At 40.4% G+C, this 11,185-nt stretch overlaps 1 long non-coding RNA gene across 1 annotated transcript; it reads right to left on the minus strand.

Moving 5' to 3' along the window:
• Positions 1-1,133: 1,133 nt before the first annotated feature.
• LOC131906223 (uncharacterized) lies at positions 1,134-9,721 on the minus strand. The gene is made up of 3 exons (XR_009378140.1): positions 9,656-9,721; positions 2,364-2,555; positions 1,134-1,251 (listed from the first exon to the last, which is right to left on the minus strand). It is a non-coding gene; the product is annotated as an uncharacterized LOC131906223 (long non-coding RNA).
• Positions 9,722-11,185: the final 1,464 nt, after the last annotated feature.

Genomic DNA, 11,185 nt, shown 5'->3' on the forward strand with positions numbered 1-11,185 from the left:
ACCAACCATAGAAGAGGTCTGTATAGACAGGCAGTGATGAGGAGGTCATGTGGTTGGGTTTACAACCAATGAGAAGGCAGAACAGAAAGTCAATTAAAAAGATAGATACGCCGGGCAGTGGTGGCGCACACCTTTAATCCCAGCACTCGGGAGGCAGAGCCCGGCGGATCTCTGTGAGTTCAAGGCCAGCCTGGGCTACCAAGTGAGTTCCAGGAAAGGCACAAAGCTACACAGAGAAACTCTGTCTCGAAAAACAAAAAAAAAAAAAAAAAGATAGATACACAGGAAGTAGGTCTCTTGCTGAGGGGAAGGACAGCAGCAGCAGGAAGGGTGAGAAGGCGGTTTAAGTCTCAGCTCTCAGCTACTGCTCTGACCTCTTGGGCTTTTAACTCTGCATTTGGCTCTGTGTTTCTTATTTAATGAGACTGTTCATCTACACTGAATTTTTGTTAGAATTTCGTTTTTGTGTTCCATCCAGTAAATCCACAATATACTTTAGTAATTCTCTTTCATTTCTGCTTAGAATGAATGACTAACTGCAGAGTAATCTGCAGTCCTGGACTGAATTTCATGTGTCTGCTTTCTGTAGTGTGTTGTTAAGTTGGAGTTTATGATCACACAGCTAATGTAGGTCACCAAAAACTAAGTGTGAGCAAAGACATGGAGGCATAAATAGGTGCCCAGGAAGTCTCCCTGGCAATGGAGTAGTAGGGTATGGGTGTTAGCAGAGCAGTAGGCTGGGGGCCAGTGAGCCCTCCTTGCTGGGCAGACAAAGTTGTGATCTGGCTGAGGAGAGTGACAGCTGAAAGGAGCCTTTGAATCAGCCTCTCCTTAAGGAAAGGGGAGAACATTGAGTGTTTTTCTTCTCAAACACGTGTAATATGAAAGAAGAGGATTATATTGTAGCAATACTTTAAATACTTCACTTAACTTTCCAAAATATATTAAAAATAACTAGCCATCTTGATGAATGAAGACCACAAAATGGAAATATCTATGCCCAGGAGCTGTGGATTCTGAAACAGGATTATGAGTAGGCCCTCACTCTACTAAACTGTTTTCAACACCATGCCAGCTTTTGCATCAAGGAGTTGGAATATAATTTTAAAAGCCTCTGAAGATGCTTTGAGGAATGTGTTGAGCAATAAGATATTTATTCTGGGTGTATTTCTCTGAGAAATCTTGTTATTGCTTGGAATGGGTCAACTTCTGGATTCATATGTTTTTGATTGCATATCAAGTCCTTGGAACCTGAAAGGATAAAGACACATCCTACTGAAGGTCATCATGCAGCAAGATCCTTCCCATAAACTTCACCACCCTGTTCCCTGCCTTGGGGATGCCTGGGATTCTAAGTGCAACTCTGTGAGGATGCCGGCCTTTCTGCTCCTCTCTTTTTAGCAATTACCATTTATACTACATTTTCCATTCAAGCACAAAACTCCAGAGATCTTAATAAGAGTAAATTAAATTAAATCACAGCCCTTCCTTACTGGCAGAATACACAAAGTCTTTTCAGTAAAATGACCATCCTTTTTATTAAAATGCTTTCCTCTAAACCTCCTGCTTCAATTACTCTTGTTCTTCCCTGAGGAGTCATTGCTAGTAGAAGACCATAGCAACCCTCACCATAGCAACCCTCAGATATTTATGAGTGATGTTTACAGATACAATAAAACTCCTGGAGCAGTCAGTTGCTATGTTTTGATTGAATGTTAGTTCCCGAAGATGAGGAAAATCAACATAAAGGGGTCTGGGAAGACATTGCAGTAGGCATGAAGACCTAGGTAACCCCCGGCACTCCTGTCAAAGGCTTGGCATGGTGGTGTCTACTTGAAATCCCATTGCTGTGGAGATGGCAACATCCATTTTCCCTCTGTGGATTAGGAGGGTGGGTTTGTTTTTGTTTTGAGACAGAGTCTCAATATGTAGCCCTGACTGGCCAGAGGATCACTATGTAGACCAGGCTAGTCTTGAACTCATAGAGATCCACCTGCCTGTGTCCACCAAGTGCTGGGATTAAAGTTGTACTCCACTACACCCATTTTACAAGGATTTTTTTTAATCATTTATAATTTAAGACTTTGCAACCACTGTTTTTTACCCAGCTTGTCTGCAGATCTCTGCCAGGTGTGGTTTTAAAGAGTGTCAGATTAATGGTGTGTTCATTCCCAACAACACAGTGGAACAGTGTGAAGTGTAGGGAGATAACTTTAATAATTGGCCTTAATGCAAATAGAAGACTTAGAGGACACAAACAAATGTTATTTTTCTCTTATCCTAGAAGAATATAAACATTAACTAAAAATAATTTCTGGAAAAAGACAACTAGTTTGAGAAGTAACTAGAATGTTAATATTTACCTGTGGGAAGGTCTGGTCATAGATGGGTTACAATGCTACTGTGATTATATTTCAAGAGAGTTCTCATTTCTTCACTTCCAATCATTTCTAATTCTCTGTGTTTTAATGATTGTTGAGGGTCTCCAACAACTCTGGTGAAGAGCTTCTTTGGAAACTGTCAAGCTTTAAATATCAAATTGCTTTTGTGGTGAGCTGAAGGTGAGAAGGAGAAATAATACTAGTTCCATTAACAAAACTTGGAAAACAATCCAAACCACACTCTGTATGCAGCTCTTGACATGAGGAAAACAAGAGTCCCTTGTGACTGTGACTAGAGGAGTGAGTGTTCACACCTTGGAGCAAATATAAAAAGATAAGCACAGGGTGCAGTACATCTTTCAAAAGTGGCATCTAGCAAATGCAAGTCCCGCTCTCAGAGAATAAAGTCTGTTTCAGGATGCAGACTTGAAATGCCTGCTGTTTCTTAGGCCACCCTTTGAAAACGGACTTCACTGTGTTCACCTCCATTACCTCTGCTTTTAGAGCTCTATCTCGGGGGCTGGAGAGATGGCTCAGTGATCAAGTACACTTGCTGCTTTAGCAGAGGACCTGGGTTCAATTCCCAGCACCCACATGGTGGTTCCATCCATAACTCCAGTTCCAAAGGATCTGATGCCCTTTCCTGGCTTCTGTGGGCTTTGTACACACATGGCCTACATACATGCAGGAGAAATATTCATATATATAAAATAAAATAAATGATCTCCAAAATTATAGTAAAGTTCCATCTAGGACTGAACTACCCACATCAGAAATGGATAACTTTTTTTTTCTAGAAACTTCACTACTCCAGATATTACTCTAAAGATATATATGGAGTTTCAGTTGATTGCATGCATGGTGTGAGGGAAGGGTCCAATTTCATTCTTCTTCAAGTAGATATCCTGCCTCCCCAGCACCGTTTGTCAAAGAGACTCTTCCTTCTAACCACTAAGTGTCCTAGAGCTTTGTTAAATGTTTCTGTAAATATTTAGTTTTATGTTTGGCTCCATGCATTTACATGTCTGTTTCATGTATGTGCTATACATGTTTAAATATAATAGCTTTACAATATTGTTTTAAATCAAGAAGTGCAATTGCATCAAGTTGAGTTGTTTTGTGCATGACAAAAAAAAAGATGAATAGGAAAACAGAGAAAGTGATTTCTAAACAGCAAAGGGTCATTCTTACAAAGGAGAAATGACTAAAAAATAGATGCAATCAATGTTCAGCATCTCCAATCAGCAAGGAAAACAAAATTAAATCATAGCAAAGCTGCACATGGTGGTGCACACCTCTAACCCCAGCACTAAGAGGCAGAGGCACGCAATTGCCTGTGAGTTTGAGACCAGCCTGGTCTATATAGTGAGTTACAGGACAGCCAAGGCTACACAGAGAGACCCTGTCACAAGCAAACAAACAAAAAACAGACAAACAAAATCACATCAAAACATGGCCTCATGTCCCTGAGAGTGGCTAGGAAAGGTGTGTGTGTGTGTGTGTGTGTGTGTGTGTGTGTGTGTGTGTGTGTGTAGATGGCTCAGTGAGTAAAGAGCTTGCTTTCAGTGTGAGCACCTAAGTCTGAACCCCAAGAAGCAATGTAAAGCTGGACACAGTGATGTGTGTTTGTAATCCCCGCCCTCTTATGGTGATATGGGAGGCACAGACAGGAGGATCCATGGGCACTTGGGGCCAGCTAGGTGGTGTTCCACAGGGAACAACAAAAAGACCTTTGTTTCCAATAAGTTAGAGGGTGAGGTTTGACACCCAGATTGTTCTCTGAACTCCATACATGCACTGTGGCATGTGAATGCCCCCCTACACACACACACACACACACACACACACACACACACACACACACACACCCCACAGAGTGAGAGAATGAGAGAGAGAGAGAGAGAGAGAGAGAGAGAGAGAGAGAGAGAGAGAGAGAGAGAGAGAAAGAATTGCTGAGAATGTGAAGAACAGGGAGCTCCTGTGCACTGTTAGTGGGAAGGCAAGCTAGCACAGCTATAATGCAAATTATTGGAAAAACTCCTCACGTGAAAACTGAACAGTCAAATGAGCCAGCAGTCCACGTCTGCATATGTGCACCAGGTGCCTCCGCTCCACCAAGTTTATTCCAGAATCCTTTGCAGCAGCCACAGAAGGAAACAAACAACCTGAGAGTACATCCACAGCCTAGTGCATAAAGAAAATATGGCAGCTGTACACAGTGGCACACTACACAGCCTTTAGAAAGAATGATATCGCTCCTCTTTGACAGTATGGATGCCATTGGAGGACATTAGTCTAAGGAAACAAGCCATGAAAAGGAAGTTACTGTCTGATCTCACTTATATGTAAAAGTTTTTAAAAGGAACTCACAGAAACAAAAAGTAGAAAGGAGGTTATCACAGAGGGTGGAGAGGAGGAGGAAGAATGGGGGAGGGTAAAGAAAATGTCTAAGTGACATATTTCTTTGTGTGAGGACACAGAGTATAGTAATATAGTGTAGGCTTAAAGATGGCTGACACAGACTCTAACATTCTTACCACATAAAGATATATTGTCAAAGTGATGGATTTGTTGACTAGGTCAATCGAATGCAATAAGAATATGCATGTTGTATTCCACAAATACACATATTTATTATTTTTCAACCAAAATGAAAATGGAAAAAAATTCCAAAAGAACTCTTAAATCTCCATGCAGTCCTTCTATGATGCATCCAACTCTCTCAACATGCCAGACTTTCCACTTTCTCCTCCAAGGTGTAGGCCCTCATCAAGGAGACTCCTTTTTGCAACAGATGGGCAACATTGGAGAAAACCACAACCAATCAAAATGCAGTTGTGGGACCTGATCCCAATAGACACAAAATACTCCCACACCTGAGGCTCATAGAACATTATGGATGGACAAGGGGCAGACAGATTCTAAGAGCCAGAAGATTGGGGGAGTTTGTCTCTTAGATGTCAGAAGCTACACCCATAAAGTCTTGCCAACATGACTGCCTAAACGTGAACTGAACAAGAATAAGAACAATAAACATGCCCACGTGGGTGGGGAAAGGCTCCTACACAAAAATTTACAGGCAACTAGGAAATGGTGAAAGCAGAGAAAGGGTCCTTCTCCAGGAAAGTGCACACCAATTAGTTATCCAATACCAACTGATCAGCCCTAAAACATACATTATACAGAAGGAGCAGGTAGTTCTTAGGAGTGTGTGTGTGTGTGTGTGTGTGTGTGTGTGTGTGTGTGTTATATGTACATTATGTGTACATATAACATACACGTTTAACAATAACTAGTGGAAAAAGAGGCCAGGAATTTGAAAGAAAGCAGAAACAGGTATGTGAGAAGATTTGGAGGGAGGGAAGAGAAGAAGGAAATGATGCAATTATATTATAATCTCAAAAAAACCACAATGATAAGATGGAGAAGGACTCTTTAAGCATTCCAAACTTCTTTCTAAGTTTTAGGAAGAGAAAGAAGAAAATTGAGTGAGCTTAGTTATTTTGAGGGAAATAATTAAGGGTAGAAATGCCCAATACTATTCATATTTAAAGCAGAAGAGGTGTTAATGGAGTAATGTTTAGAAATATAACAATGGAATCATAGCCAAGTACATCAACTACTACCCTGCCTTTTGACTAAGGTCTGGACTATCTGCTCTTATCATTTTAGTAGCAGCCAAGCATAGAAAAAGACATTTAATATAAAATAGAAGATGGTAAATAGGAAAACAGGATGATTAAAATAAATCCAACTATTTCAAATATCACAAGCATAAAATATATGTTAAAATATGATTTTCATGTTGAAAAATCTCTTCTATCATGTTTAAGGCAGAAACACCTAAAATAAAAAATCACTGAAAATGTTTAAAATGAAAATCAGAAAAAGAAAACATGGAAAGTTTTGCAAATATCTTAGAGGACATTTAACTCAAATTCAAAAATAAGAAAGAAACCTGGCAAAGCAAGCTAGATAAAATTTAAATATTTCCTTATATATCCACATAAAGTCTAGTGGCAAGCACAAATCCAAGAAGAATAATTACAGCATGTACCATAGAAGGGCATTAAGAGTCATCATTGACTGTCACTCCAGAGCTAATTTTCCTTAAGGTAACACACCACACAGACATCTGCAGAAAGAGTTTTATGAAAATTCAATCACTAAATACATCTTTAAATGTCTTTGTAATCATTAACACTGAAAAAATTGTATAACTGTAGACTAATTTGATCTTTCTAATTTCCTTGCATATTCACACATCTCCCTACATAATGTCTATTTTACACTATATTACATATATATTATATTTTACATAGTTTTTGAACTGTATATGAACTGTATCATTCTCTTCCAACCTCTTTTTCTATCCTTGACAATATGTTCTGACATACTCATCTATATTGCTTCATGTAAATCATATTTGTTTATTTCTATTGCTCATAAGTATCCTGTTAGTTTGCTCATAATCAATATTCATTTTCCTAGGCCTCAGCCACAAATGATTTTCAAAATAAACTAAAAAATTTAGAATCTGAAAACAAAAAAGCAAGCAAGCAAACAAACAAACAAAATTAAAAATAAAACTTCTCTGTGCAGTTGGCTACCTGTCTCCTGTGTATGCACCTAGATGTGTATTGATTTTGAAGAATTACAAATACCAATTCACAGAACTGGAAATACCGAGTGGTTAAGAGTGCCAACTGTGCTGCAGGGGACCTGAGTTGAGCTCCCAGCACACATATCAGGCAGCTCACAACCACCAGTAACTCCAGCTTCAGGGAGTTGAACACTCAGGCACTCCTCAGGCACTGCACGCACATACACGTGATTAAATAAAACTCTTTTTAAAAGGTATAAATTTACAGTGAATTACTTCTGTACCCACTGGTACTGTAGGATTATCTCTTCCAGGTGTGTAAGTAAAGATCCCTTCCTTCAACTCAGTGTGAAAGTGCTAGGGCACCCAGGCTTGTGTTTTCTAAGTTGACTTTTGGATCTGGCTTAAGGAATTTTGACAGATCTCCATCTTCCCGTCATGATTCTGTCTAGCTGAAAACAAGCCAGACCCTGCCATGTTCCTGAGAAAACCCTGTAGGACCACACACATACTTTCCCTTTGATGGAACACTTTAGAACCAGGTGCTCACAGTTCACACCGGATACTCACTGGTCATGTGACTGTCATGCTTTCACTCAGAGACTGGGCCCAATTCTATATCCCCTGACAGCTGTGCACAACACCATGTAAAGTCAAGTCATATGGGAAACGCCTGGCATAAATTATGCATGAGGAAAAATACTACTTTACTTTAATCAAGCCATGGTTACTTACCTGCCTGTCTTTACTGATTTTAGTCTCAATTTTGACCAACTGAACTTAGGTGGTTGAGCCCCAAATCCAATCTTAGCAGGCCTTTCCCAGATGTCTCCTAGCAGAGTAAACTTACGTTTCTTTTCTCTGTGTCGTCATAGCCAACAGTTAGTTATTCTTCTCACCTCTGTGATGAAATCCTGACAAAAAGGAACTTAGGAGAATGATGGCTTTTGGCTCTTCAGGGTGTACTCTCTCATAGCCATGCATGGTAGAGGAGCCTGCTCACATCTGGGCAGACTGGGAGGTAGAGGGGACAAATGCCTGTATTCAGTTTTTTCATCTTTTTTTCCCAGCCCATGGGACAGTGTTGTCCACATTCAGAATGAGTCTTCCCTCTCTGAAGATATCCTTACAGACACGCCCAGAGCTGTGTCTCCTAGGTAATTCTAAACACAGCCAAGCTGAGAAAGCTGATTAAGCATAATGCTGACTTATAAACATCTGTTATTTAACTTTGATGAGGGATCTGTTGCATGTGAGGCCCTATACAGGTATATACTACATGCGGGGTCCTGCACATTGGAGACATAAAAACAAATACAATTTTATTATAGTTCTTAATATAGCTCAAATCTGGCAGAGTGTATACATGACATATTATATCCCTTACCAGAATACGAATGGCTCAGACCTCATTCATGTCTGTGCAGTTAGCATAGAGCATGCCATGTAGAAGAAGCATTGATAAATGTGGCTTGGACTGAATTGAATTACAGAAAACATGAACTGGCATTTAGTCCTTTTAATGCAACTCTATGCATAGTCAAAGCGCCTGTGTGAAGACAGTCCAAGATGGCTCTGTGGTTTGGCAGGGCTCTGTGGAGGGTAGAGATGTCCAGGCTGGCTTTGCCTTGCTCTAATGCAGATGGCCATTGGCTGAACTTGTTTTTCAATCATCTTCCTCTCTAAAGAGGACAGCGTGTTCTTTTTTGGAACAAAGGATGGGATACGATATTTCATCTTTTTACTTCTCTGCTCATCTTCTCCAACCCTATCTGGAGCTCTATGATCTGTAACAGCTGTAACATGGAGTTCTTCTCTGCCAGGCCTCTGGTGGACCATATACTTTGATCAGTGTAAATTGGGGGTAACAAGACCCTATTACTTGTTCTCAATAGGAAGAGAATGGCATTGAAACCACACAAGTTATTTAAGTTCTGAGTGTAACCATTTCATTAAAACTGTGCAATCTCCTCTGTGGTTCATTTTCACACACCCTCTGCCAACCCAGTAGACTAAGTAAGGAGATACATGAATGCAGAATGACTCTGGAAAATGGATGCAGTCAACTGCTCCAACACAGTGACCCACTGAGACCAAGAACCTTCAGTCTTGAAATATAAATGCAAGGTGGACTACCTCAAGAATGCATCACAGAGAACAGGCCCTGCCTCAAGAATGTATCACAGAGAATGGCCTCCTACAAGAACATGGAAGGGACTCTCTGGAGAGAAAAGGAAAAAAAATGCAAAAAAAAAAATCACTATACCAAGGGAAGGAAGTGAGAGCATGGGGTTTATTTCCTAGTGTTGGCATGACAAAGTATCATGAATGAGAAGCTTAAAGGTAGATGCCTATTTCTCAGTCTGAGAGCAAGGTGCAATACTTGGGGTCTTTCTGAGGGCTGCAGGGAAGTTTGAACTTCACCTAGCTCCCTAGCTTTGGGTACTTTTTTTCTAGTAACAAGTTGGCATTTGTTGACATATAGAGATACCATCTTGCACTCAGCATTCTCCCTTCGCCATCCCGTGTGTGTGTGTGTGTGTGTGTGTGTGTGTGTGTGTGTGTGTGTGTGTGTGTGTGTGTGGTGTGTAATATATGGCTATCTCAGTCCATCTGCTGTAATAACAGAAAACTGAAAACTGGATAATTGTTAAGGATAAGTGTTCCTCACCATTATGGAGGCTGCCAAGTCCAAGATCCTACCTTCAGCCTCTTTTCAGGATCTTCATGCAGTGCCTCAATGCGGTGGAAGTGCAGAGCACATATATGAGACAGGAAGAAGGGAAATGAGGAGAAACACTTAAAAAAATCCACTCTCATCATAACTAACCCACTTCCTTGATCATAGTGTTAACCATTCCCTTAAATGACCCACTACCTAAAGCTGTTATAGAGAAAATTGCATTTCAACATGGTTCAAACTATAGCAACTAACTTCTGATTAGTGTGTATTAATTGTAAAAAATAATTTGTTTCATTTTGATATTTTTATACCTATATATAAGGTGTTTTGATAGTATTTACCCCTTCCCACTGATTTACTTCCCAATCACTGACACTTCTGCTTTCAAGCCTTTTAAAACTCCACATATGGAAGAAAACATGCAACACTTTGCTTCCTGGGTCAGGCTTATTTCATCTAACATGATCTTCAATTTCATCCTATTTCCCACTAATGATTCAGAATTGCTCATTGTAATGACTAAACAATGCTTTTGATGCATATACCACTTCTCAATCCATCAATCCATTCAATGATGAGCACTGAAGCTGATTCTATTTTTTAGCTGTTGTGAACAGTGCAGCACACAGACGGATGTGTGTAGTCATCTTTGTGGAATGCTGACTTGGGGTCCTTTGGATGTGTATCCAGGAGTGGTGTAACTGGGTTATATAGAAAGGCTATTTTCAGTTCTCTGAGAATTTTCCATATTGTTTGCCATAGTGGCTGCACTTTGCATTCCTGACAGCAGTCTACAAAGGCCCCTTCATCCTACGTCCTTACTGACAATTTTTGTTTTATTTGTTTCATTTTGTTTTTCCTGTAGTTGATCTTACCCTTGCACACTGTTTTCAACTCCCATGCATGATGAGCCCCTTGCCTTGTTACAGTTGATTGATTTAAAGCACAGGCCCAGTAAGTTATAAGAGAAAGCTCATTTATTCCTTTTTTTTAATAGCAAATAAATAAATATTTAATTACTCTCAAGTCACGTGTATTAGGTATATATGAGATATCAGTTATATAGTTACATTTTTTTAAAAAATTTTTATTTTGCAATACAATTCAGTTCTACATATCAGCCACAGATTCCCTTGTTCTCCCCCCTCCCACCCCCCTCACCTTCCCCCCAGCTTGCCCCCCATTTCCATCTCCTCCAGGGCAAAGCCTTGCCCGCAGACTGAGATCAACCTGGTAGACTCAGTCCAGGTAGGTCCAGTCCCCTCCTCCCAGGCCGAGCCAAGCAACCCTGCATAGGCCCCAGGTTTCAAACAGCTGACTCATGCAATGAGCACAGGACCCGGTCCCACTGCCTGGATGCCTCCCAAACAGATCAGGCCAATCAACTGTCTCACCCACTCAGAGGGCCTGATCCAGTTGGTGACCCCTCAGCCATCCCATGCTCATGGATAGGCAGGACTAACATAGTAAAAATGGCAATCTTACCAAAAGCAATCTACAGATTCAATGCAATCCCCA

This window comes from Peromyscus eremicus, chromosome 3, assembly GCF_949786415.1.
Source record: "Peromyscus eremicus chromosome 3, PerEre_H2_v1, whole genome shotgun sequence".
Classification (NCBI taxonomy): Eukaryota; Metazoa; Chordata; class Mammalia; order Rodentia; family Cricetidae; genus Peromyscus; species Peromyscus eremicus.